Consider the following 26,713-nt stretch of genomic DNA (forward strand, 5'->3'; position numbering starts at 1 on the left):
CAGTGTCATGTCTTAGCACAAACTAGCCTTTTCAACCTAATGACCATGGAAGAGACCAGTGGTGGCCTGTAATGCAGGGCGCAGGGGCGCCGCCCCCCTATCCATGCGTCTGGTCCCCTAATCTACGTGCGGGTCACTGAACGCATGGATTCTAATCGGTTTTCTTTTTTTTTTTTTTTTTGAAGCACATGTTTAGAGCTAGAGGATCTAATAGGCTTCAAAAAAGGGTGGGCTTGGGGCGCAGAGCCCAGAGCCCACCCAGTTGTGTGACAATAGCGAATGAATATTCACTATTGTCACACTGATTTTCCTTCTGGCCAATCAGGAAGCGGGTCCTGGTACCTGTTTTCCAACTGGCCAAAAGGAGAAGCGATCCTATTGGCCTAGGAGGAGGAGGGAGGAACCCGCGGCCGCCGTGATGCCGAGGAGGAGATGCAGGGGAAGCCACCGTCTGTCACCTGGAGGGAAGCACTGCTTGCCCTATAGATGGGGTAAGTGCGGGGCTGGTAACCGACTGACCGAAAATATACCACCAGCTGCCACTGGAAGAGACTGTGAAATAATTTTCAGGTCTCATGTCTCCACCCTGTTAAACATTCTTTTCACAGCTTATGGTACATGAAGGACACCTATTAGCAAATGTATGTAGGCATAAGACACATCCCCTGCTACACCCCCTTCCCCTTAAAGGATAATTATACAAAAAAATATTGGTTAAACCCACAAGCGTTTTTTTTTCACCACTACTATTCCTTTATATTGGCTTTAGTAATTTAATTTATAAATTTGATGAATGGTTTAGCATTGTAAAAAATGTTTGGACATATACAGTCAGGTCCATAAATATTGGGACATCGACACAATTCTAATCTTTTTGGCTCTATACACCACCACAATGGATTTGAAATGAAACGAACAAGATGTGCTTTAACTGCAGACTTTCAGCTTTAATTTGAGGGTATTTACATCCAAATCAGGTGAACAGTGTAGGAATTACAACAGTTTGTATATGTGCCTCCCACTTTTTAAGAGACCAGAAGTAATGGGATAATTGGCTGCTCAGCTGTTCCATGGCCAGGTGTGTGTTATTCCCTGATTATCCCATTTACAAGGAGCAGATAAAAGGTCCAGAGTTCATTTCAAGTGTGCAATTTGCATTTGGAATCTGTTGCTGTAAACTCTCAATTTGAGATCTAAAGAGCTGTCACTATCAGTGAAGCAAGCCATCATTAGGCTGAAAAAACAAAACAAACCCATCAGAGAGATAGCAAAAACACTAGGTGTGGCCAAATCAACTGTTTGGAACATCCTTAAAAAGAAAGAACGCACCGGTAAGGTCAGCAACATCAAAAGACACGGAAGACCACGGAAAATAACTGTGGTGAATGACCGAAGAATTCTTTCCCTGGTGAAGAAAACACCCTTCACAACAGTTGGCCAGATCAAGAACACTCTCCAGGAGGTAGGTGTATGTGTGTCAAAGTCAGCAACTAAGAGAAGACTTCACCTGAGTGAATACAGAGGGTTCACCACAAGATGTAAACCATTGGTGAGCCTCAAAAACAGGAAGGCCAGATTAGAGTTTGCCAAACAACATCTAAAAAAAACCTTCATAGTTCTGGAACAACATCCTATGGACAGATGAGACCAAGATCAACTTGTACCAGAGTGATGGGAAGAGAAGAGTATGGAGAAGGAAAGGAACTGCTCATGATCCAAAGCATACCACCTCATCAGTGAAGCGTGGTGGTGGTAGTGTCATGGCGTGGGCATGTATGGCTGCCAATGGAACTGGTTCTCTTGTATTTATTGATGATGTGACTGCTAACAAAAGCAGTAGGATGAATTCTGAAGTTTTTTGGGCAATAGTATCTACTCATATTCAGCAAAATACTTAATTGCTTCACAGTGCAGATGGACAATGACCCGAAGCATACTGCGAAAGCAACCAAAGAGTTTTTTAAGTTTTTTTTGGAAAGAAGTGGAATGTTATGCAATGACCAAGTCAATCACCTGACTTGAATCCGATTGAGCATGCATTTCACTTGCTGAAGACAAAACTGACGGGACAATGCCCAAAGAATAAGCAGGGACTAAAGACAGTTGCAGTAGAGGCCTGGCAGAGCATCACCAGGGATGAAACCCAGCATCTGGTGATGTCTATGCATTCCAGACTTCAGGCTGTAATTGACTGCAAAGCATTTGCAACCAAGTATTAAAAAGTGAAAGTTTGATGGGTGATTGTTAATCTGTCCCATTACTTTTGGTCCCCTAAAAAGTGGGAGACACATATACAAACTGTTGTAATTCCTACACCGTTCACCTGATTTGGATGTGACTTGGTTAAATTGATGATAGGCAACTCCTATCCTCATATTGATTAGTGGTTTCAAATTAATAATAACTACTGCAGTAGGGAACAGACACAAAAGATACGCTCAGCATCTTTCCAAATAACTGTTCTGCTTTATTATGACGCAATTGAAGGTTTTTATACACATGATTACGTAGGTATCACATTAATATTACAATTATACGTTTATGGTAACAAGGGGCGTTACATAGGCAGGCTAATTCTAATCAGGACTCGAAAGAATGTAAACATGTACTGAAAACATTATTAGTAAAGTGTGCACAGTGAGGGCAGTGTGCAATACATACAAAATACAATACAATTATATACAGAACTTACAAATTTCCATTACAGTCTCCCCTCTTTTGATCAATATTTTGATCACTAACCATACCTGCTATCACCTTTAACCTGGAACCTCCACACGCTTAGGTGGAGGTAGTCCTGGCCAAAGAGGCAAAAAAACTCCATTGTGGAGAAAATAATAGCTGAGCATCTTTTTCATTAAAAATTACTTTTCATTGTGAAAAACAAATGATTGATAAGACATATTTACAGAGTACTGGCTGTACACTCCTGTGGCCAGAATGGCCTTCTAGCTGAATTGTGGGCATGCTGACTTATCAGCATACAGTATGTAAACACAGACAATTCTACATAAAATGGAAGACGTTCAAAAGACAAAATATGACTTCAACATGGCTAAACTACTTTTCCAAATATATATATCCCTCACAATTAAAGTAATTGAATCAAAAAGTACCCTAGACTGTGATCACAAGGGGGAAACAAATCAAACACAGAGATTTCTTTAATTTAGTCATTTTTGCAGTGTCTGGTGTGGATCCATGTGACTTTTCCTTCAAGTTTTGCAAAAACTGTACATGAAATAGATGCTGTATTGAGTCTCCAAACATTTCCTTATGTATAAATGTCTCTTAACAATCCACAAGTCACCTGGCTTTAGTTTTAGATCCTTCCAAACTTTTAGGATCTGGAATTGGGGAGAAAACACATAAATGAGTTTGTCAAAAACCTTAAAAGATCAGCAACATTCTCTGTGAGATCCGAATGGAGGACTTCAGCTGCTGAGACAAAATATAAGCAAGTGAGTAACACTCCCAAACCAAATCCCATAGGGAGAGAGTCCAACATCCCCCTTAGAGGCCTGATAAAATATAAGAAAACATTCAGGCAAAAGTTTTCTAGTTTCTTACTCTACTTTGTCCACTACATTGTAGACAGTAGGGGGTGTAAAAGTAAAACCTCAAAACTTCTAGTAAGGACTCTCCTATAAAAAATGATTTCCTCTGTTACTCTCTGTACTTTCTGCACTCTCTATTTACAAACTACTTCTGATAACACTTTTTACTGTGGCCCTTGCAGTAGCATTTGCCACTAGACATCCAAAAAACATGTCCATACAGACAAAATGCATACTCGTAAGATCCTGACTTGGGCATCTGGATATATGTTTTTGTAATCTCTGGAAGGGATGTTCAGCTTTTGATAACACCTTTGGTAACAGGTAAAACAAGAAGTGGTATGTTATAAAAACAACTGTGGTGAACCCTGGCTCTATCCCACGCTCAATTACTAAGGCAGCCATAACTGCTTGTGACTGATGACACGGTCCATGTGTCAAGCTGGAGGGAAAAGAGTGGTTGGCAGACATAAATGATCACCTTTTTCCAAAGTCCTGTTTCATAAGAAGTTGCCCCCTGTGGACCACGTGTTCTTCTCGTTCTGGGGTCCTTAAAGTTGAATTATTAATCCCAGCTATACTGGACCAGAACTAGGGTGGAATCTGTGACTTGCACAGACCCATCAAGTGTCCAGGGCTGTAAATGCAGCATCCTTAGTCACCTGGTCTGCTTCCATGTGTGAAATTTAATATGGCTACCTCAGCAAGAACCTGGAAGGCTGAAAACAGCCAATCAAATTAACTTGGCATGCTTTATTGGTTTACCTGCCGAAGTAAAAACAAACTTCTGGCCCTTCAAATGGAACCAAAAGCTCTCGATATCTCGACTATCTATATAAATATACACTTTTTATAGCTCACAGGCTTTGCCTAAACATGGAGCTCTGCTTTTTGAGCTGGGGAAAAAGGATCCAATTACTTTGAATACAGAGTATCCTTCTGGGTGATAAACTGCATACTCAGATCTACAAAAAATGTAATATCTGGGTCTTCAGGGAGTGTGTCCCGCACTGGGCTCACAGCAGCTGATTCCTACGTCATCAATTTAACACATGTGGTTTTTCCTTTCTATTGAATAAATGTACGCGTTTTTCATTGTTAGATTTGTACATAAACAAACTCATATTTTAAACCTTTCATTAGAAAAACATTTAGTTAGCTGTATATTTGCTGCGCAGAATGTCGGACCATTAAAAATGAAAGATTTGACCAAAATAATGTCTAACTGTGTTATAGCACCTTTGCATAAAAGCTGCAGCTCTGATATATCAGGATGAACCCTTCATTACTGGGTCCAGATTGCATAAATATATGACAATGGCTTGTTTTCTATCACGCTGTTTGTTTAAGAACTCCAATGTCATGTTTCAAAAGCCAACTTTTTCCTGGCAATATTATAATAAATGATAACAATACCCTGCGGTCATGCGGAGATGTCCATAAATCCAAAATTTTCTTCTGTATATACCACTGCACTTACAAGGAAAAGGGGCACATCATTTCACAATCCACACATTCTGCTTTGGATTTAAAATAAAAATAAATAAAAACAAAAGGATCAACAATCTGTATGATGGACCAGAAAGCATCAAAAACTATAAAACTGGCTGCAGGTGGCATCTATCCTAACAGAGTGTGTGGACTTGATGTGATGAGTTTGTTATATTTAAATTGTATTTATTATTACTCTCACATTATGGACCGCACATCAAATTATTATCAAGAACCTTAACATTTCATTTTTGTAGAAAAAACTTCTTATGTATCCCATCCATCTTGGCTTTGTTAAATATTATGGCAGATTTATTCCAAATAACAACCTCATCTTAATCTTTTTTTCTCTCAATAAGGGCTTATTGTATAAATGTAAAATTACAAAATTGTTATCTTAATCTAAACTAATCCCATTTTTTCCCCAATAAACTGGATTTCATTTTCAACCAAAGGTTGTCTAAACCAGTTTCAATATATCTATATTATTATTAAAATTGTTAAACTCATATTAGAAATGAATACTCATTATTACTTAATTTTACTTAATTTCCCTTTTTTAAATGCACTGTTTCCACTCTCAAAGGATATTCAATTTGTGTAATACACAGTTAAATGTAACCTTCATTTTACCATGTTTGGAAAACAGATTCAAAATAATTGTGATCACATTGTTTATCATTAGATTCGTTAACCAGGCACATTTTGTTATAAATGTTTTGTCTAAAAAACTGGAATTGGCATGGTGTCCTTCCAGCTTATCACTGACCTCTCATCCCAGCCACATTCTTTCATGAGAGCACAAAGGAGGGGGTCACATCTGCATACATGACACACACAAGCAATAGAACTAAAGGTCCCAGCATTCGCACACACATACACCAATAGCTCTCTAAAATCGCTAACATTTTTCCCATTTGTACACAACACATGCATATCATTCTCTCACTTTCTTTTAACTCTCATTAATATTTCCCTGCCTAAAGTCTGCTTTCCTTATTTTGTTTAGATATCCTTTATATCTAGCTTCTATGATCAGACGGGCAGCCAGAGTGCTCATCACATCTCCCCTCTCTGACAACATATAAAGTATTTTGTTTTACCTCTCATTTCTCTGTTTCTGACTCTAATAGTTGTAGTGCCTGATCCCAAATTCATCCCACAACTTAACATGAAAATGTCCCTTTCTGTCTCGTGTTAATGTCACCCTTGATCCATCCTACTCACATAGATAGCTGTTTCTCTAGCTGTTTACTCTGCATGATTCTTAGTCCCTGTGGACCTTGGTAACCCAGTTACCCATTGTGGATCCCTGTCCACTTTAACCATTAATCTAGGAGCTCAGTATAAGTGGAACCGCACCTTCGGTTCATATATAGCGCTTCTCTTGCGCTGGGCATTTTTGAGGGTCTCTTACCCTTCATTCCCTTACTTAATTCAATGCCCATAATGACTGGCCAGTCTTCTCTACATGTGCCTATACCCTCTTGCCTCTAAACTACTTTATCTAGCAGATGTACTACATATACCTGTAAACAGCACTATTCTTCCCTTTCTTATCTATAACACTCCGATGGACAATAGACAGGGACAACATAACATATAACCACCAATCAATACAGTTTGATTAAGGGGAGTAAAATAGGTACCCTTTGTCCCGAAAATGCCTTACTGATCAAGGAAGTCTGATAACTCAAATGTAAGCAAAAGGTTTGCTGATTATCAGAAATTCCCGGATCGTCTCAAGCTCCTCGTTTCGGATACTCAGGGTCACCTGGAAACCCCTCCTAAGGCAAAGCTCGCCATGCTGACTTGGTTAAATTAATGATAGGCAACTCCTATCCTCATATTGATTAGTGGTTCCAAATTAATAATAATTCTGCAGTAGGGAACAGACACAAAAGATACGCTCAGCATCTTTCCAAATAACTGTTCTGCTTTATTATGACGCAATTGAAGGTTTTTATACACATAATTACGTAGGTATCACATTAATATTACAATTGTACATTTATGGTAACAAGGGGCGTTACATAGGCAGGCTAATTCTAATCAGGACTCGAAAGAATGTAAACATGTACTGAAAACATTATTAGTGCCGTGTGCACAGTGAGGGCAGTGTGCAATACATACAAAATAGAATACAATTATATACAGAACTTACAAATTTCCATTACAGATGTAAATACCCTCAAATTAAAGCTGAAAGTCTGCAGTTAAAGCACATCGTGTTTGTTTCATTTCAAATCCATTGTGGTGGTGTATAGAACCAAAAAGATTAAAATTGTGTAGATGTCCCAATATTTATGGACCTGACTGTAAATAGTGCATTTTATATACAACTATATAAATCAGACCAAAAGTGAGGGACAAATGAGGAGGAAAGAGGGACAGAGGCACCTTGTTCAAAATGAGGGACCATCCCTCAAAATCAGGGACAGTTGGGAGCTATACATTAGCATAAAACGAGAGTTAAAGCCAATCTTTTTTTGGCTATACTTCTGTTGTTGGTTACAGAAATACATTTACTAATGTACTCTTGTGACCCAAAGTCCGCCAATAGAAAGATAATGTTTGCTATCAGCTAAGGGGCAGAGCCAAGCCATGGTCTAGACGGATACCAACAATTTTGCCACCCTGAGGCTACTTTCACACTGGGGCGGGCAGGTGCCGGCCATAAAGCGGCACTGTTTTTAGCGCCGATTTACTGTCGTTTTAGCAGCGCTTTTCGGCCGCTAGCGGGGCAGTTTTAACCCCCCGCTAGCAGACGAAAAAGGGTTAAAACCGCCCACAAAGCGCAGTTTGGGGGCGCTCCCCTATTGTTTTCAATGGGTAGGGGTGCTTTAGGAGCGGTGAATACACCACTCCTACAGTGCTGCAAAGATGCGGCTTGCAGGACTTTTTTGATCGTCCTGCAAGCGCACCCTCAGGCTTTCACACTGGAGACACAGGAGAGGCTCCATACTATACAGGCGCTACACAGGTGCTATTTTTAGTGCTGTAGCGCCTGTAAAGCGCCTCGGTGTAAAAGTAGCCTAACTGCCTAAATGACTGCTGGCCCTGCTTTTCTGTGCACAGCTGAAAGCCAGAGACAGCCACACCTGCCCCCCCCCCCAGCCCGTAGCTCCAACCAACACTGAAGGGGCAGAGAGGAAGGGATGAATCCCTATGGTTGACAGTTACTGCTCTCCACTGGGAGCAGTGACTAAGAATGGTTGGATCAATGATGATGTGTTTTGTCAGCGCTTGGTCTTGAAGCTGGCATGGGACAGCTGCAGAAGCACAAGGATGCTAAAGCACTAAAGCATTCAACTGCGTATGAATGTTTATTATTTTATTTACCTCAAACTTCTCTTTTAACAGTTATATACACAGTTACATAGTTAGTCTGGTTGAAAAAAGACAAAAGTCCATCCAGTTCAACCAATAGAAAAAAAAAGCACACACAAATCGAAAACTTCCATATAAAAAATTCTATACCTACAGTTGATCACCACAGAGGTAGACATAAAACCCCATTAAAGCATTCATAAAATTGTTCCAGTGGGGAAAAAAATCCTTCATGATTCCCCAGGAGGCAATCAGATATTCCCTGGATCAACTACCCCTGGTGCTAATACCTATAAATGACAGCGTGGTCAGCTCTCCCCTGTGCGTCTCTGCATCTCCCTCTTTCCCCTTCCTCCCCCTCCCTCTCTGCTTGTCAGTTCCGTAGTGTTCAGTGAGAACACGATCTTTACCCCCCCCCACCTCCTCCACACCCCTCCCCTCTCCTCCAGCCTTCATTGACTACATACGTCAGCAGGGAATCTCAGCCCCTCCCTCTTGGCTCCCTCAGATGGGGATGAACAGGGGAGAAAGGACAAGTGACCACAAAGCAGAACACAGAAAAAAGGTATTTAGGAATAGAAAAAAAAAAAGAACACTGCACTGCTAAACGAGGCAAAACATGGAGGATAAATTTATTCTGGGCATCTGCATTTACAACCACTTTAAATTGATTAACTCATCACCAAGTTCATCAATATGGACTGCTTATGTACTTATACATGGTGAACATATCCCCCTTTAATCGCATTAAAAAATATATTCAGTTAAGCTAATCTTTCCTCCATGCCTCTTACCAGTTAGGTTGCCCTTCTTTAAATTTCCTTCAGTAAGTTGTAGATCTCCACTTAAAATGTCCTCCAATTTTTCATTTTGATTCTCTAACTCTCTTTTGGTCATATGGTAACTTTTAAGGTCCCAAAGTCTCTCACTAAAACCTGCAGATTAAGCAAGTTATTTTGCCATGAAATATAATACTCTGTACCATCTATTTGAACCATCAAGTTGGATCCAACACCACCCGATACACACCCCTAGATCACCCCTCTAACTGACTTGTTTAGTTGTGTCTGTAAATCTGAGCTCCAGCTCAACAGAGCAGCTAGGAGGAGAGAGGAGAACATGAGAAATGATGCCTAGAATTCCACCGGTGGGCTGGAATTATAAATATGAATTATTAATATGCACACAATAGAGTTTATCTGATCGGCGCTCAGCTATTTAGGAAAATACAAAGATTCCTCTGATTGGCTGAGTCAGAGAGGCGGGCCAATGATGTCACAACCTCTGACTCAGAGGAAGCTTTGTATTGTTGCATTTGCATTGTTAGAATTCCGGGTATGAGACAAGAAGGTCTCGGCTTCAACCCAGAACACAGTGTGGTATGCTGTACTGTATGTAGCCTCAGCTACATACAGTTTATACAGTACATCCAGTGCCCTCACATTTTAGTAAGGGACTTTGTTTTTTTAGGCCAGTTTGGCCCAAACGAACTATATAAAGTGTATCAAAAGTTGGATTTCAACTTTGAATGTGGTGTCACCACCAGGGCCGCTGATAGGAGGGACCACCGATCCTCCTGTAGAGGGCCTGGTCACACAGAAGGACCTCGACAGCAGGAGGATTGGTGGAGCAGAGAAGGAATGATGACAGAACAATGTCATCTCTCCCCCAGCAACTAAAAGCCGGTTTCTCCCCCTCTCTCTCCCGTCAGCTTTTAGCTGCTGGGTGAGAGACACAGAGGGCCAGATTTAGAGGGTGCTGGGGCGGGTTTTGCCCACCCAGATTTCAGTTCTTCCCACCTGGTTGGCCGCCACTGAGCTCCTTCCCCTGCCCCCACCTGCAATCACAGTGGGGACAAGGAGTCGGCAGTCTGGAGGCTGGAGCAGTAAGAGAAGAAGAGCCAGGATGAGGTGCGTTGTGTTGTGGTCTCCCCTCCTGTCAGAAGAGCACTGGTCTATACATGAGAGAGGATTGCTCTTACTGTAGATAGCATTGCACTGAACACACACACTGCCACCCTATCCACATTTCCTGCTGCCAGATGAGCAACCCTTGGAGGAGATAGGGGGTGGAGTGTGTTCAGTGCAATGCTATCTACAGTAAGAGCGATCCAGTCTCATATGCTGTATAGATAAATGCTCTTCTGACAAGAGCATCATTAGTGTCAGGAAGCTAGTTCTTAGGTAATTTGGACAGGGTATAATCCCCAATCCTCAATAAATGAATAGGTACAATGGTGTGGAGAGGCAACTCGTTGTACATTTTGCGGCATGTATGCCTTCCTTGATCATCCGATCGAGGGTGAATATTGCTGTGCAAAATGTAAGCACATTGTTTCTCTGGAAGCCCAGGTTCTGAAACAGGGGAAGCAACTGTCAGCACTGAGAAGTCCCTCTATACTAAAGGAGAGCCAGGAACGTACATGGCAGGTTCCAGCAGGGGCCAGCACAGAGGCGGGTGGAGACAAAGAGGTGCAGGCACTAGCAAAGAGTAGATGGGTGACAGTCAGGAAGGGTAGAGGGGGAAGTGCCAGGCCGATCCAGGGCTGGAGCATCCCAATAAGTACGCTCCATTGAGTGACAATGGTGAAACCAGTCAGGGACCAGCACTGCTGGAGCTGAGGGACTCTCCTAGCTGCCAGGGGAAGAACTCCTCCAGTGAGAGTGGGGGGGAAGCAAAGGGAAAGGAAAGACAGATTCTGGTGGTAGGGGACTCAGTTCTTAGAAGGACAGAAAGGGCAATCTGTAACAAAGACCTGAAGCGCTGAACTGTATGTTGTCTACCGGGCACTCGGGTTCGGCTCATCAAGGATCTTGTGTACAGATTACTGGGAGGGGCTGGGGAAGACCCAGCTGTCATGGTGCATGTTGGCACCAATGACAAAGTCAGAGGCAGATGGAGTGTCCTAAAGAACGATTTTAGGGACTTGAGAGCTAAATTGAGAAAAAGAACCTCCAAGGTAGTATTCTCAGGAATACTACCGGTACATCGAGGAACACCAGGAAAGGCAGAGGGAGATTAGGGAAGTGAACAAGTGGCTGAAGAGCTGGTGTTGTAAGGAGGGGTTTGGGTTCCTGGAGGACTGGGCGACTTCTCAGTTAGATAACCAGTACTATAGAAGGGATGGCCTGCACCTAAATGAGGAGGGTGCAGATCAGCTGGGAATGAAGATGGCCAAAAAGTTAGAGAGGGTTTTTAAACTAGGCGACGGGGGGAGGTAGTCAGCGCGGAACATATTCCAGAGGGTAATATTGGGGGCATTAATGATAGGTTGACCAAAGCACATAAACCCAAGGTAAGTATAGTAGCAAGTCCTAGTTGCAATCTCGGGACACCCAATAAGAGGATAATATGTAACCAGTCTAAACTACGTGGCATGTTCACCAATGCCAGGAGCCTGGCGGACAAGATGGGTGAATTAGAGATACTGTTGTATGAGGAGGATTTGGATTTTGTGGGAATTTCAGAGGCCTGGTTCAACAGCTTTCATGATTGGCTGGCGACCATTCAAGGGTATACCCTTTATCGCAAGGATAGAGAGGATAAAAAAGGGGGAGGGGTATGCCTATATATCAAGAATAATGTACACATGAATGTGAGAGATGACATCACTAAGGGAGCTAGGGAGGTGGTGGAATCCTTATGGGTAGAGCTCCAAAGGGATGAAGCTAAGGGCAAAATAATACTGGGAGTATGCTATAGACCCCCTAACCTGGGGGAGGAAGGGGAGACAGATCTCCTATCACAAATTGGATTAGCAGCAAGGATGGGAAGTGTTATCATAATGAAGGATTTTAATTATCCAGACATAGACTGGGCACAGGGAACTACGCATTCATCTAAGGCTCGTCAGTTCCTAAATGTCTTGCAGAACAATTTTATGGGTCAGATGGTAGACGCACCAACTAGAAATAAAGCGTTACTGGATCTACTGATTACCAACAATACAGACGTGTTCACGGATGTGGAAATACGGGGCAATTTAGGTAACAGCGATCACAGGTCATTTGGCTTCAATATAAATCACACAAATAGGAAGCATAAGGAGAATACAAAGACACTGAATTTCAAAAGAGCCAACTTCCCTAAACTATGAACCTTGCTAGAAGGCATAAATTGGGAATCTTAGGAACAAAGAACACGGAGGAGAGATGGGTTTGCTTTAAGAGCATATTAAATAAGGGCATTAGCCAATGCATCCCATTGGGTAATAAATTTAAAAGAGCAAACAAAAGTCCTGGATGGCTTAAATCCAATGTAAAAATGCATATAAAAGAAAAGGAGAAAGCCTTCAAAAAATGCAAGGTTGAGGGATCATCATCAGCATTCAGACTCTATAAAGAATGCAGCAAGAAATGTAAGGGTGCAATAAGGATGGCTAAGATAGAACATGAAAGATACATAGCGGAGGAGAGAAAAAAAATCCAAAGAAATTCTTTAAGTATGCAGACAGTAAAAAAGGGAGGACAGACCATATTGGCCCCATAAAGAATGAGGAAGGACATCTGGTTACAAAGGATGGGGAGATGGCGAAGGTATTGAATTTATTCTTCTCCTCAGTCTTCACGAGGGAATCGGGGGCCTTCAGTAACCAAAACTGCAGTGTTTATACTCATGACACATCACAGGAAGCACCTCCATGGTTAATGGAGGACAGAATTAAAATTAGACTTGGGAAACTTAACATTAATAAATCTGACAGTCACTGACACTTACTGAGAGTCTACTGACTGGAATGGTACCAGCTGATTGGAGAAAAGCCAATGTAGCACCAATATTTAAAAAGGGCCCAAAATGCATCCCTGGGAATTACAGACCAGTTAGCCTAACATCAATAGTATGTAAACTCTTGGAGGGGATGATAAGGGACTATATACAAGATTTTAGTAATGAGAACGGTAATATTAGCAGTAATCAACATGGATTCATGAAGAATCGTTCTTGCCAGACCAAACTATTAACCAGGAGGAGGTGAGCTGCCATTTAGATAAAGGAAGGCCTGTAGACGTGGTGTATCTAGATTTTGCAAAAGCATTTGACAGTTTCCCATAAACGTTTACTGTACAAAATAAGGTCTGTTGGCATGGACCATAGGGTGAGTACATGGATTGAAAACTGGCTACAAGGGCGAGTTCAGAGGGTTGTGATAAATGGGGAGTACTTGGAATGGTCAGGGGTGGGTAGTAGGGTCCCCCAGGGTTCTCTGCTGGGACCAATCCTGTTTAATTTGTTCATAAACAACCTGGAGGATGGGGTAAACAGTTTGCGGACGATACTAAGCTAAGCAGGGCAATAACTTCTCTGCAGGATGTGGAAACCTTGCAAAAAGATCTGAACAAATTAATAGGGTGGGCAACTACATGGCAAATGAGGTTAAATGTAGAGAAATGTAAAATAATACATTTGGGTGGCAAAAATATGAATGCAATCTATACACTGGGGGGAGAAACTCTGGGGAAATCTAGGATGGAAAAGGACCTGGGGGTCCTAGTAGATGATAGGCTCAGCAATGACATGCAATGCCAAGCTGCTGCTAACAAAGCAAACAGAATATTGACATACATTAAAAAGGGGAGTAATTCCAGTGATTCCAGAGATAAAACGATAATTCTCCCGCTCTACAAGACTCTGGTCTGGCCGCACCTAGAGTATGCTGTCCAGTTCTGGGCACCAGTTCTTAGGAAAGATGTACTGGAAATGGAGCGAGAAGAAAAGAAGGGCAACAAAGCTAATAAAGGGTCTGGAGGATATTAGTTATGATGAAAGGTTGCGAGCACTGAACTTATTCTCTCTGGAGAAAAGACACTTGAGAGGGGATATGATTTCAATTTACAAATACCGTACTGGTGACTAGGGATGGGCTTTATGTTCGGGTCGAACATGAGTTCGACTCGAACATTGGCTGTTCGCCAGTTCGCGGAACAGTGAACAGTTTGGGGTGTTCGTGGCAAATTCGAAAACCGCAGAACACCCTTTAAAAGTCTATGGGAGAAATCAAAAGTGCTAATTTTAAAGGCTTATATGCATGGTATTGTTATAAAAAGTGTTTGGGGACCCGGGTCCTGCCCCAAGCGACATGTATCAATGCAAAAAGAAGTTTTAAAAACGTCAGTTTTTTCGTTAGCAGGGGTTTTAATAATGCTTAAAGTGAAACAATGAAAGTGTAATATTCCTTTAAATTTCGTACCTGAGGGGTGTCTATAGTATGCCTGTAAAGGGGCGCATGTTTCCTGTGTTTAGAACAGTCTGACAGCAAAATGGCATTTCAAAGGAAAAAAAGTAATTTAAAACTACTCGCGGCTATTAACGAATTGTCGGTCCGACAATACACATAAAAGTTCATGATAAAAACGGCATGGGATTTCCCCACAGGGGAACCCCGAACCAAAATTAAAAAAAAAAATGCATGGGGGTCCCCCTAAATTCCATACCAGGCCCTTCAGGTCTGGTAGGGATATTAAGGGGAACCACGTGCCAAAATTAAAAAAATGGTGTGGGGGTCCCCCTCAAAATCCATACCAGACCCTTCAGGTCTGGTATGGATTTTAAGGGGAACCCCGCGCCAAAATGTTTTTAAAAATGGCGTGGGGTTCCCCCAAAAATCCATACCAGACCCTTACCTGAGCACGCAAGCTGGCAGGCCGCAGGAAAAGAGGGGGGGACGAGAGATCACCCCCCCTCCTGAACCGTACCAGGCCACATGCCCTCAACATTGGGAGGGTGCTTTGAGGTAGCCTCCCAAAGCACCTTGTCCCCATGTTGATGGGGAGAAGGGCCTCATCCCCACAACCCTTGGCCGGTGGTTTTGGGGGTCTGCGGGCGGGGGGCTTATCGGAATCTGGAAGCCCCCTTTAACAAGGGGACCCCCAGATCCCGGCCCCCTCCTGTGTGAATTGGTAATGGGGTACAAATGTACCCCTACCATTTCACAAAAAAGTGTCAAAAAGGTTAAAAAACACAAGAGACGGTTTTTGACAAGTCCTTTATTAATTTCTTCTTCTTTCACATACCCAGGTGACACCGCCCCCCTCTGACAACACGATGAAAGCCACAGGGAAGTTCTTCCTGCGTCAGAGGAGGGCGGGGTCACCCGCCCTCCGTTATATAAGAAATATCAGAAGAACCGAAGCGTCACACGGCGGAAGACTCCCACTGAGGCAGATTTTGCGGACGGAGCGGAGAAGGAGCCTGAAGGAAGATGCTGGACGAGAAGAGCGGAGGAAAAAGAAGATGGAGAATACGAAGATGATGAAGAAGATGGAGGAAGAAGAAGATGGAGGAAGAAGAACACCAAAGGAAGACCAGAAGAAATAAGATGAAAGAAGAAGAAATTAATAAAGGATTAATATGACAGCGTCCCAGAAGGGCTGCTCTCACGTGCCCGTGGGGGCGCGTAGCATGGCATTTGTGGCCGTGCCGTGTTGCTGTGTCCAATCACAGCCAGTCACATGTAAACAAGGAAGTGCCGGTAATCGGCGCTCCTCGCCTCACACTGAAAGAGTGTGTGGCGAGGAGAGCCGATCAGCGGCATCTCCACGCAGGGGGACATGTAGGAATGTAATCAGGGCACTGATCATCAGTGCCCTGATTACAGTATAGTAAAACAGTATCAGCATACAGTGCCCACCAGTGCCCACCAATGCCAGCAATCAGTGCCCACCAGTGGTAGAAATCTATGCCCACAAGTGCCACCAATCAATGCCCATTAGGGATGCCAGTCAGTGCTGGCAATCAGTGCTGCCTATCAGTGCTGCCCATCAATGCCCATCACTGCTGTTGATCAATGCCCAGTGTCGCCCATCAGTGCCACCCATCAATGCCCATCAGTGCCCATCAGTACTGCCTATCCATGCCATCTATCCGTGCTGCCTATCAGTGCCCACCAGTGCCGCATATTAGTGCCCATTAGTGCCACCTAACAGTGCCCATCAGTGCCGCCTATCAGTGCTCATCAGTGCCACATATCAGTGCCACCTGTCAGTGCCCATAAGTGCGGCATATTAGTGCCTCCTCATCAGTGCCACCTCATCAGTGCCCATAAGTGCCGCCTCATCAGTGCCCATAAGTGCCACCTCATCAATGTCCACCAGTTCAGCCTATCAGTGCCCATCAGTGCCGCCTCATCAGCGCACATCTGTGAAGGCGAAAAACAAAATTACAAAATTTACTGACAGAAAAAAGTAAAAAACCTTTTTTTTTTAAATTTTTGGTCTTTTTTTTGTAAAAAATAAAAAACCCAGCAGTGATTAAATACCACCAAAAGAAAGCTCTATTTGTGTGAAGAAAATGATAAAAAAATTGGTTTGAGTGCAGTGTGGCACGACCATGCAATTGTCATTCAAAGTGTGACAGCGCTGAAAGCTGAAAAATGGTTCGGGCAGGAAGGGGGTATAAGTGCCTGGTAGGCAAGTGGTTAAACTACCTAGAGGGTTCTTTACTGTAAGAGCGGCAAGGATGTGGAATTCCCTTCCACAGGAGGTGGTCTCAGTGGGGAGCATCGATAGTTTCAAGAAACTATTAGATAAGCACCTGAACGACTGCAACATACAGGGATATACAAGGTAATAATGACATATAATCACACACATAGGTTTGACTTGATGGACTTGTGTCTTTTTTCGACCTCACCTACTATGTAACTATGCAACTATGTAAGAGGGAAGCGTACAACACAGTGTACCCCCTCCTGGCTATTAGTGGCTTCCCCTTGTAAGTTGGGGGAGGGGATGGGCGGCTATCCGTGTTGGCAAATATAATGGGGATTTGGGAGGATTGGTCCAGCTTGGCCCAAACGAACTATGTAAAGTGTTTTAAAAGTTGGATTTCAGCTTTAAATGTGGTGTCACCACCAGGGCCGCTGATAGGAGGGACCACCGGTCCTCCTGTAGGGGGCCCGGGCACACAGGGGGGCCTGGACAGCAGGAGGATCAGTGGAGCAGAGAAAGAACGATGACATAACAATGCCCTCAGTGTCTCTCCCCCAGCAACTGAAAGCTGCTTTCTCCCCCTTTCTCTGCCATCGGCTTTTAGCTACTGGGTGAGAAACAAAGAGGGCCAGATTTATTGGGTGCTGGGGCAGGTTGTGCCCACCCAGATTTCAGTTCTGGCCCCCTGGCCGGCTGCCGCTGAGCTCCTTCCCCCCGCCCGCACTCACAGCGGGGACAAGGAGACGGCAGCCTGGAGGCTGGAGCAGTAAGAGAAGAAGAGCCAGGATGAGGTGCATTGTGTTGTGGTCTCCCCTCCTGTCAGAAGAGCACTGGTCTATACATGAGAGAGGATCGCTCTTACTGTAGATATAATTGCACTGAACACACACACTGCCCCCTATCCACATTTCCTGCTGCCGGGAGGTGAGCAGCCCTTGGAGGAGATAGGGGCTGGTGTGTGTGTTCAGTGCAATGCTATCTACAGTAAGAGCGATCCAGTCTCATATGCTGTATAGATAAATGCTCTCCTGACAAGAGGGGAGAGTACAACACAGCGCACCCCCTCCTGGCTGTTAGTGGCTTCCCCCTATAAGTTGGGGGAGGGAGATGGGTGGCTATCCGTGCTGGCAAATATAATGGGGATTTGGCGAGGGTGGATATTTGTGAGGAGGAAGAATGGGGGGGATATATGCTAGGAGGAGGGTTGGGGGGGCGGTGGTTGAACCAAGAGAGGGGATGTTTGTGCCAGGAGAAGGGATGTTTGTGCTAGGAGGGGGGATTTGGATTTGGGGGGATTTGGGTAGGGAGGAAGACTTTGAAATGGAAGAACACATATATGGGCGTCAACAATGTTGCACACCCCAAAAATTGCAAAAATGGAAGAGTTTCCCCAAGGGGTTTTTTTAACAGCAGGATATTTATAATGATATAATTAGTTAAAGATCTTTTATGGAGTCAAAGAATAAATTCAAATGTACAATGACTTTTAAATATAGGCTCTGGTTAGTGACACATAAACAACATGAACCATCATCTATAGCAAACAATGCGCCAAGGAGACCATGGTTTTCAAATTACATTACAATGCTGCTATCCACATGAATATCCCAATGCATTTCGACCCTTTCATTCGTGGTCTTCTTCGGGGAGATTTATTATTCTAGGGAAATATATTAAGAAAAATGTCTTATTTAGACAACATCATTGACATTTTGCAGTATACAAAGCATTATTGGATATTTCATATTGTGCATCTCCATATATATATATATATATATATATATATATATATATTTATATATATATATATATATATATATATATATATATATATTTACAAGCCCTGTGGACTGTGGACTCGCCTGGAGGGTGCGGAGGGGACATGCAGAGATTTCAGGATTACTGAACGCAACCGTTCTTGGCAATTCTGGTTGTGCGATAAATTCTCACTTTCCATCATCTGAATGGTAAATATATCACCACACATGTGGAGTTGTATTTTTGCACAATATGAAATGTCCAATAATGCTTTGTATACTGTAAAATGTCAATAAGGTCTAAAAAAGACATATTTCTTGATATATTTCCCTAGAATAATAAATTCCCTGAAGAAGACCATGAATGAAAGGGTCAAAATGCATTGGGGTATTCATGTGGATAGCAGCATTGTAGTGTAGTTTGCAAACCATGGTCTCCTTGGTGCATTGTTTGCCATAGATGATGGTTCATGTTGTTGTTTATGTGTTGCTAAGCAGACCCTATGTTTAAAACTCATTGTACATTTGAATTTATTCTTTGACTCAATAAAAGATCTTTAACTAATTATCTCTTTATAAATATCCTGCTGCTAAAAAAACCCTTGGGGAAACTCTTCCATTTTTGGGAGGTAGACTTTGTGTTGGGAAGGGTAATTTAGAGGGGGTTGTGCTAGGAGGAGGGATTTGTGGAAATATGTCCTAGGAAGGGGATTGGAGAAAGAAGATTTGTGCTGGGAGGGGAGATGGCGGGATTTTGTGCCAGGAGGGGGTGGGAGATTTTGGGCTTATAGGAGGGATTGGGGGGAATTTGTGCTGGCAGGGGGGATTTGGGGGAGAAGATTTGTGCTAGGATAGAAAATTTGAGAAGAAAGAGGATATGTGCTATTTGGGGGTGAGGGAGATTTGTGCTAGGAGGGGTTATTTTTGTTTTGATATTTTTGCAAGGGGGGGGGCGTTAGGTAGGCCGTACAGGGCCCCATGATTTCTAACAGCGGCGCTGGTCACCACAGTGGAAAGGTAGCTGTTACACCCATTCAAACTGAGGAATTTTTTATGAATTTGGGTTACTGTATTCATAAAAAGCACCTCAAAGAAAGATAAGGATTTCAATTACAATAGCAATTTTCATTGGAGGTTAGGTTTAAGCTACTTTTTAAATTGTTATTTCTCCCAGAAATGGAGCAATTGTAAGTGAAAAATAACTACAAAGAAGCTAAACTCTGTGAGATGCTAACACAACAGTACTTTGAAAGCCAGGACAGACCTGAAGGTTGACTTAATCAGCTGTTTTAAAGCAGTAAACAGCATCTTTCAATGAAGTTTTTTTTTTAATATGCTATGGTTAAAATGTACACAAGATGCAACAATGCTAATGTGATTTGGATGGGTGCAATGTATTTTCACAGTTTGCATTTACTACCTCCGCTGTTCTGCTATTTGGTAAAAGACAAGCAGGAGACATGCTTTGTTATGGCATTATTATGTAAAATGAATTGCATGAAGAAATTAGGATTCTGGGGAACTTCTCTTGACTATCTAGAGTAAATATTGTTAGGTTCTGCTTTGTTGCTGGAAGATTGAATTCACACTCTTAGCTTCAAGTTTCTCAACCCTATATAATCCGCTAACCAATTTTATAATATGAATTGCTACTACGCTCCTAGAAAACTTTTAAAAAAAGTGTTTTTTTCTCCTGGATGGGAGCTAAGGATTATGTCTGATTAATGCAGGAATCGCTGTTAATGATATGCTTGAAGCTTAGCGTATGCAGTTCCTCTGGAGAGAGATATAAACACATTGCCTTTTATATTTAGCTCTTGCTCCAATCAGTTACAAAAATGTATTTAACTGTTTCATATTGCCATGTAGGTGCAGTGTGCTGCACTGTAACTTCCTCAATTTATTCATGGAGCAAAGCTGGTATATTATGTACAGATTGAAAACACAGTTAACTCCTCCTGTGGTAAAAAGGATTTTTTTTTTGTGAATGAGTACTGTTACTCATTCACAAAAAAGTGAAAAGTAAATAAAAACATGCACTTTTTTTACAAGTTCTTTAGTAAGGGGAATAAAATTACCATTATGTAAGTCCACTGTCAATCATATCATCTAGCGATGCAGATCCATGTCAATCATGATGAACTGCCTCAGGGTTTCCCCACTGGCAAGTTACATCCCCCATTTGAAGGCATTTGGCCTGGTGTGGTTTAGGAGGGGGGAAGAGCGCAACGCATGCTCCGATTAGGGTCTGGTGTGGATTTGTGTTTGGACCTCACAAATTTTTCCTTGATTTTTGTGTGAGGTTCCCTCTTAAAATCAATATCAGACCCAAGAGACCTGGTATTGAATTTGGGAGGACAAATGCATTTTTTTTTTGCGTGGGGCCCTCTTAAGATTTATACCAGACTTGAAGGGTCTGGAATGAATTGGGGGGTGGACTCCATGCTGTTTTTCTTTTTCTATCCCTGTTTTCTATCCCTGGCAGCTTTGTTTACATGTCCATGCTTAAGGGGACAATATACATGTTATGTAAAAGGCGATTATATCGAGTGCACTGGATGTAGTAGTGCACTTTTTTTGTATATTTTTATCTTTTGCTGAATAAATTATTTTATTGGGTCATATTACACTATGGAGGGTTTTATGTTTTATTTTCCCGGCTAAGTGGAATGCTTCCTGGGGTACAGAGTAGAGAGAGAGTCTTACATACCCCTGGAGGATTGCTGCAGCAATATTAACCCAGGTATTTGGGACAACTTTGGTTGACCCTAGCCTTGTGTAAGGCGACCTTTGAGGTAAGAGGCAGTAGAGACAGGTGGCGGACACACAGCGATGGAGCAGTTTTCTTTTAATCTACTTGGTTTAGCACGTTACATTTGGAGCACGCATATAATTAAACGCATTATTTAAATGGAGATATTTTATAACCTCAAAGAAGGAGTCCATGGACTTTTTATTTGAATTAGTATTGGCACTTATTTATGACTATTTGTGATTATATCAGCATACTTTTAATATATTTTGAGAGGCACTTTCAGGTTTATCATACATAAGATTGGAAAATGTTTTTTGTTTACGTTATGTGTTGATTTTTTCATGTATATTTTTAATTCTGTTGCGCTGCATTTTGAGTTTTTAATGTATTTGTTTACATGGCTAGGGATTCCCAGCCAGTAAATGAATAGGAGCAGCACCCACTGCTTCCTTAACAATCATTAACCATGGAAGAAGGAAGCTGTCATATATTATTATTATTATTATTATTAATCACTGTCCAAACCCTGCCGCCCCTTTCTAACCAATGACACAAAAAAGCTCTTAATTCACTCGCTGGTCATCTCCCACCTTGACTACTGCAACTCCCTTCTCGTTGGCTTACCTCTACATAGTCTATCACCTCTTCAATCCATCATGAATGCTGCTGCCAGACTCATCCACCTTACCAATCGCTCTGTGTCTGCTACTCCTCTCTGTCAATCCCTCCACTGGCTTCCGCTCGGCCTAAGAATTAAATTCAAAATACTGACAACTACATACAAAGCCATCCACAATTTAGCCCCCAGCTACATCATTAGCCTAGTCTCTAAATACCAACCTACTCATTCTCTTTGTTCCTCTCAAGACCTCCTGCTCTCTAGCTCCCTCGTCACCTCCTCCCATGCTCGCCTCCAGGACTTTTCCAAAGCCTCTCCAATCCTATGGAATGCCCTACCCCAATCTGTTCGCTTATCTCCTACTTTATTAGCTTTTAGATGATCCCTGAAAACCCTTCTCTTCAGAGAAGCCTACCCTAGCCACACCTAACAACTGTATTTTTATTTTCTCCATCAGCTCATCCCCCACAGTTATTACCTTTTGTTTCCACTTGACCCTCTAGATTGTAAGTTCTAATGAGCAGGGCCCTCTGATCCCTCCTGTATTGATTTGTATTGTAAGTGTGCTGTCTGCCCTCATGTTGTAAAGCGCTGCGCAAACTGTTGGCGCTATATAAATCCTGTAATAATAAAAATAATAGTTTAAAAAGAAATATTCTAAATGTGAAAAATGCTTAGCAAAAATTAGTGGTCATTCGATGCACTGTGTCTTGAAAAATCTTCTTCTTTGCAGGGGAGGAGGGCCTAGGAGATGTTGACACTTCCTATTGGCTGTCCAGCTTCAGGGATCTCTGAAGACAACAAAGGCTGAGGATATGAAGAACAGATGACCAAATCAACCAGCCGTAGCTCAAGGACGTGGCGCCTTTGAGGGGCATTGATTGCAGACATAGGTAAGTATAAAAAAGCTTTTAAAAGGAATTTTAGGTATTTTTTGCTAAACTAACTAGGAAATGGGGGGGGGGGGGTGTAAGAGGGAAGGGGTGAAAGTGCTTTCTGTCTTCCCCATGATGGGCTTTAAAACTATCTGTGTCCATCAAAAACATTTACATAAACTGTAAAATGTTCTCCTGTTCTCTATTTCAATGTACATTCTACATTTCCTATGTAATTTTGATGTTCGGCTCTTTACGAGATGTTTTATAGCCCATTTGTTTTGTGTATAATTTTGTAGGTTGTGAATGTTACTATGATATTTATTACCAAAATGTTACACTTTTTTTCAAGTAGGAGTGGCCATCAGTAGAGATAATGTTGCCTTCTGAATGTTTTTGCTCTCTGCACACAGTTTAATTGGAGCTTGATCTGCCAGGTACAAAGTGTGACCTTCATTGACATCACTCCTTGGTTTTGTGTCCTGTTTCAAACTCTTACTATTACTGTCTCCTTTTCATTCCTTCAAAAACTACAATGAATCTGTACAAAATTAATTGGCAAGTCAGTTCATCAGAGACTACATCATAAATAACTCTCTCTTCTCAAAATTAGATGAGGAGCAGTCACTCTGTCAAGGATACCAAATGATCCTGTGAAACAGGCATGACCACAAATGTATGGACATGCACAGAGAACACCAGGCGACAAGTATAAATATTGTGGTTTATTAAAGATAAAGTAAATAAAACAACAATATAAACACATATCCAGTATACCAAAACCCCATGAACCAAAACCAGTGAATGAGTGAAAGTGTGAGTGAAACAGCAAACAAACTGTCTAAGCCAACAAAACAACTATATACAGACATGAGGATATGGCTAAGAAGCATAGTCAGTGTCAGAGCCAGGGTCATGCACAAGAGATCAAGCCACATTACCAGTAGCAGGTGAACCCATTCCTGACAGGCCCCCAACATTGCACTTTACTATAAGGCATCAGAACTCACTGGAGTAGTAGACTGGATACGTAATCAAAATACTAAACTAAACTAAATACTAAACATCAGAAGTCGATGTCACTATAATTAACTTTAATGTGGATTTCGCAACAAGACAAACTGGTCATGTGTAAGAGTAGATCACCAGATGAACTTTACAGCATGCGTAGTTCTCTGAAAAGGTAGGAAGATGGAGCGGCAGCACTGTAAACCAGTCAGACTTTACCACATATGAAAACCCTATCAGCTGAATACTGGGAGTTTACTGAGAACAGGAGAGGGCACAGTGAACAGAGTGATGACCCTATCAGTTTGCTACAACTACACTGCAACTTATCAGCTAACTACACTGCAATTAAACTACAACTAAATTATTAATGAGTTTTCTGCAACTACCCTGCAACTAATCAGTGAGTCAGTGATTAAACTGTATTGCTGAATTGAAATGGATGGGCTGTGTTGACAAGTGTGTCTGGGTCACAGAAGTTATGAAAACAAAATTACAGATAAGAGAGTACACACATGTATTTTAACTGTGTATTTATATGCGTTTTTGGAGTTTAATTTCAAGCAGAACTATAGCCACAACAGTTGTTTAAGTTTTTTATAGAGTGTGGAAGAGACATGACCATTTGTAATATCCCTGGTTTGGTCACCAGTGCAAGATCAGAGCAAAATTTTACTAACAAAATTTAGGAAAGCATTTAAGGCACGTTTTAGTGTGAGTGGAAAAGATTTAGAACCCTTTCCTAGGTTTTTATTACTGTTTTCATTATTGTTGAGAATGTTTCTCTTCCCTCCTGTGTTTTTATTGCAGAAATGGAAGTGATGGTAAATCCCCCCAGCTGAGGCAAAGGTAGAAGCAAAAATATTACAGAGGCTGTGTGCCATCCATTCGAATGTTTTTTAATGTACACCACTAGACCCAGCACAGTTAGGTCTCTCTCATCTTATACTAACATACTGTATATTGTCTTTCTTGATGTGACCTGTATGGCAAATGTTGCGGGCATTGTTCTTGTTAATCGCATTCTCGCAATAAATTCAAAATAAAAAAAATATTACAGGCTATAACTCTTCCTTCCTAAAAAACCAATATGAAAGCACAATAATTCCTTATTAACATTTTTTCTGGACAATACAGCAAAATATTTAACATCACTATGCTCATATTGACTTTTGCATTAAATTATACCATTATGTTGGACTTAGCAAATTCATGCTATCTTTGTGAATGAGTGAGGTCCAGCTCCTCCAAACACTCATTTCTTGATGACCAATCCTTTTTAAGTTGAACAAGAGGAGCAATCGTTTGTTTGCAATACATCCATTGCATACATACAATCTGCACAAATGTACAGTCATCAAATCTTCATAGTGTATTATAAAGTGCTTGTGGACATTCAAAAGCATTACATTGTGTTGAGTTTAGACTTCAGAATATGGGTTTTTATCCTTTTTGGTATTTTTGTTAGTCTGCAATCTTTGGACTAACAATCCCTTGCACAGTGTCTACTGCAGAGGAAGCATTAACTTCCATCATCCAACCATGTGCCACCAAACCATTTTTTATATTTTCCTTGCACTTAATTGGGTGTAGCACCCTCCTAGGTTGCTAGGGAGGATCAGGTGAATTTCATCTTTTTGGCTTATCTAAAAATTGGAGCAATGTGTGATTATTTTTTACTGTTCTGGGTCTCACAAGTTGCAGGTTCAATTACTTCTCCCTGCCTTCTAGTAGATTTTAGAATGTAGTGGGCTGGAAGAGGCAAACCCTGAGTTTGAATAGTTATGCGGTCTCAAACAATCCCTGGAGGGGAGCCCCCAGCAGGTGACTGAGAAGGATGTAAATAGTTTGAGGCCTGGAGCAGCAGGGTTCTTGTCCAGGAGGAGAAGATCCCAGCCTGAAGGGCTGTTGCCCTTCTGGGCAGGTTAGCTAAAGCCTGCAGGAGTTCATCGAGGTCCCAGCTCAGTGGTAGCTGGGGACCCTGTTGAGGAGAGTTCACCAGGTTTTCAGCTCAGTGGGAGAAGGGGGGGCTATTGCAGAGAGTTTATTGAGGTCCCAGCTTAGTGGGAGATGGGGGGGCTAATTTCCTGGAAACAGGTTGAGCCAAGTAAAGGGGGTGTATGGAAGATCTGGCCTCGAGATTCACAGGAGAAGAGTCTAGCTAATATTGGACAGGAGGTATCCAAGTGTCTGTAGACACAGTGAGTAGAGGCCTGGAAGTAGGACCCCAGTGGCTGTCTGCTGTTGAACCCCTTGTGTGACTGTGTCATTGTTGCTAAAGTGGGGCTTGCCCTGCTGGGAGTCCAGACGTGTTTGCATTCTAGTATCTGCCATGAGGGGAATTTCCCTGAAGAGAGTAGATATAATAGAGAGCGTCTTACTTTGTGCACTACATTTTGGAGTATCTCAAAAGCTTCCCTGCCCCCAACCAAGTTCAACCAGCAATAAAGCATAAAACGACACTCACTGCCTGGGTATTGCAAAGTCAATCTGTCCAAGTGCTGTGTGCCTGGCTGCCTGCAGACCAAAATGGGAAGACAGCCTGAGAGAAATCAGCAGGTCCTGTCAGGGGTCTGCCCTCTATGGGTATTGTTTGCAAAGGGAATTTTCACAGTATTCACTAAGCTGAGGGAAAATTCCCTTGCAAAGTGAACAGCCTATTTGTATTTAATGACTCAACCCTTGTGCATCCTGATAAAAATACAGAACATTAATCTGAAAGATTGTATATTAAAGTTTCTTCGCACCAAGATTGCATTCTTTTTTTCCACTTGAGCGCTTACTGTTTGCATTTTTTTATCAATGGCTTCTGTTCATTGATAACAAAAGGGTTAAAAATTTCTACAGAAAAATCTGTTTTATTTTTCATTACTTTTAATGACAGGTATTATGGTA

The sequence above is a fragment of the Aquarana catesbeiana genome, linkage group LG01 (genome assembly GCF_042186555.1).
Source record: "Aquarana catesbeiana isolate 2022-GZ linkage group LG01, ASM4218655v1, whole genome shotgun sequence".
NCBI lineage: Eukaryota > Metazoa > Chordata > Amphibia > Anura > Ranidae > Aquarana > Aquarana catesbeiana.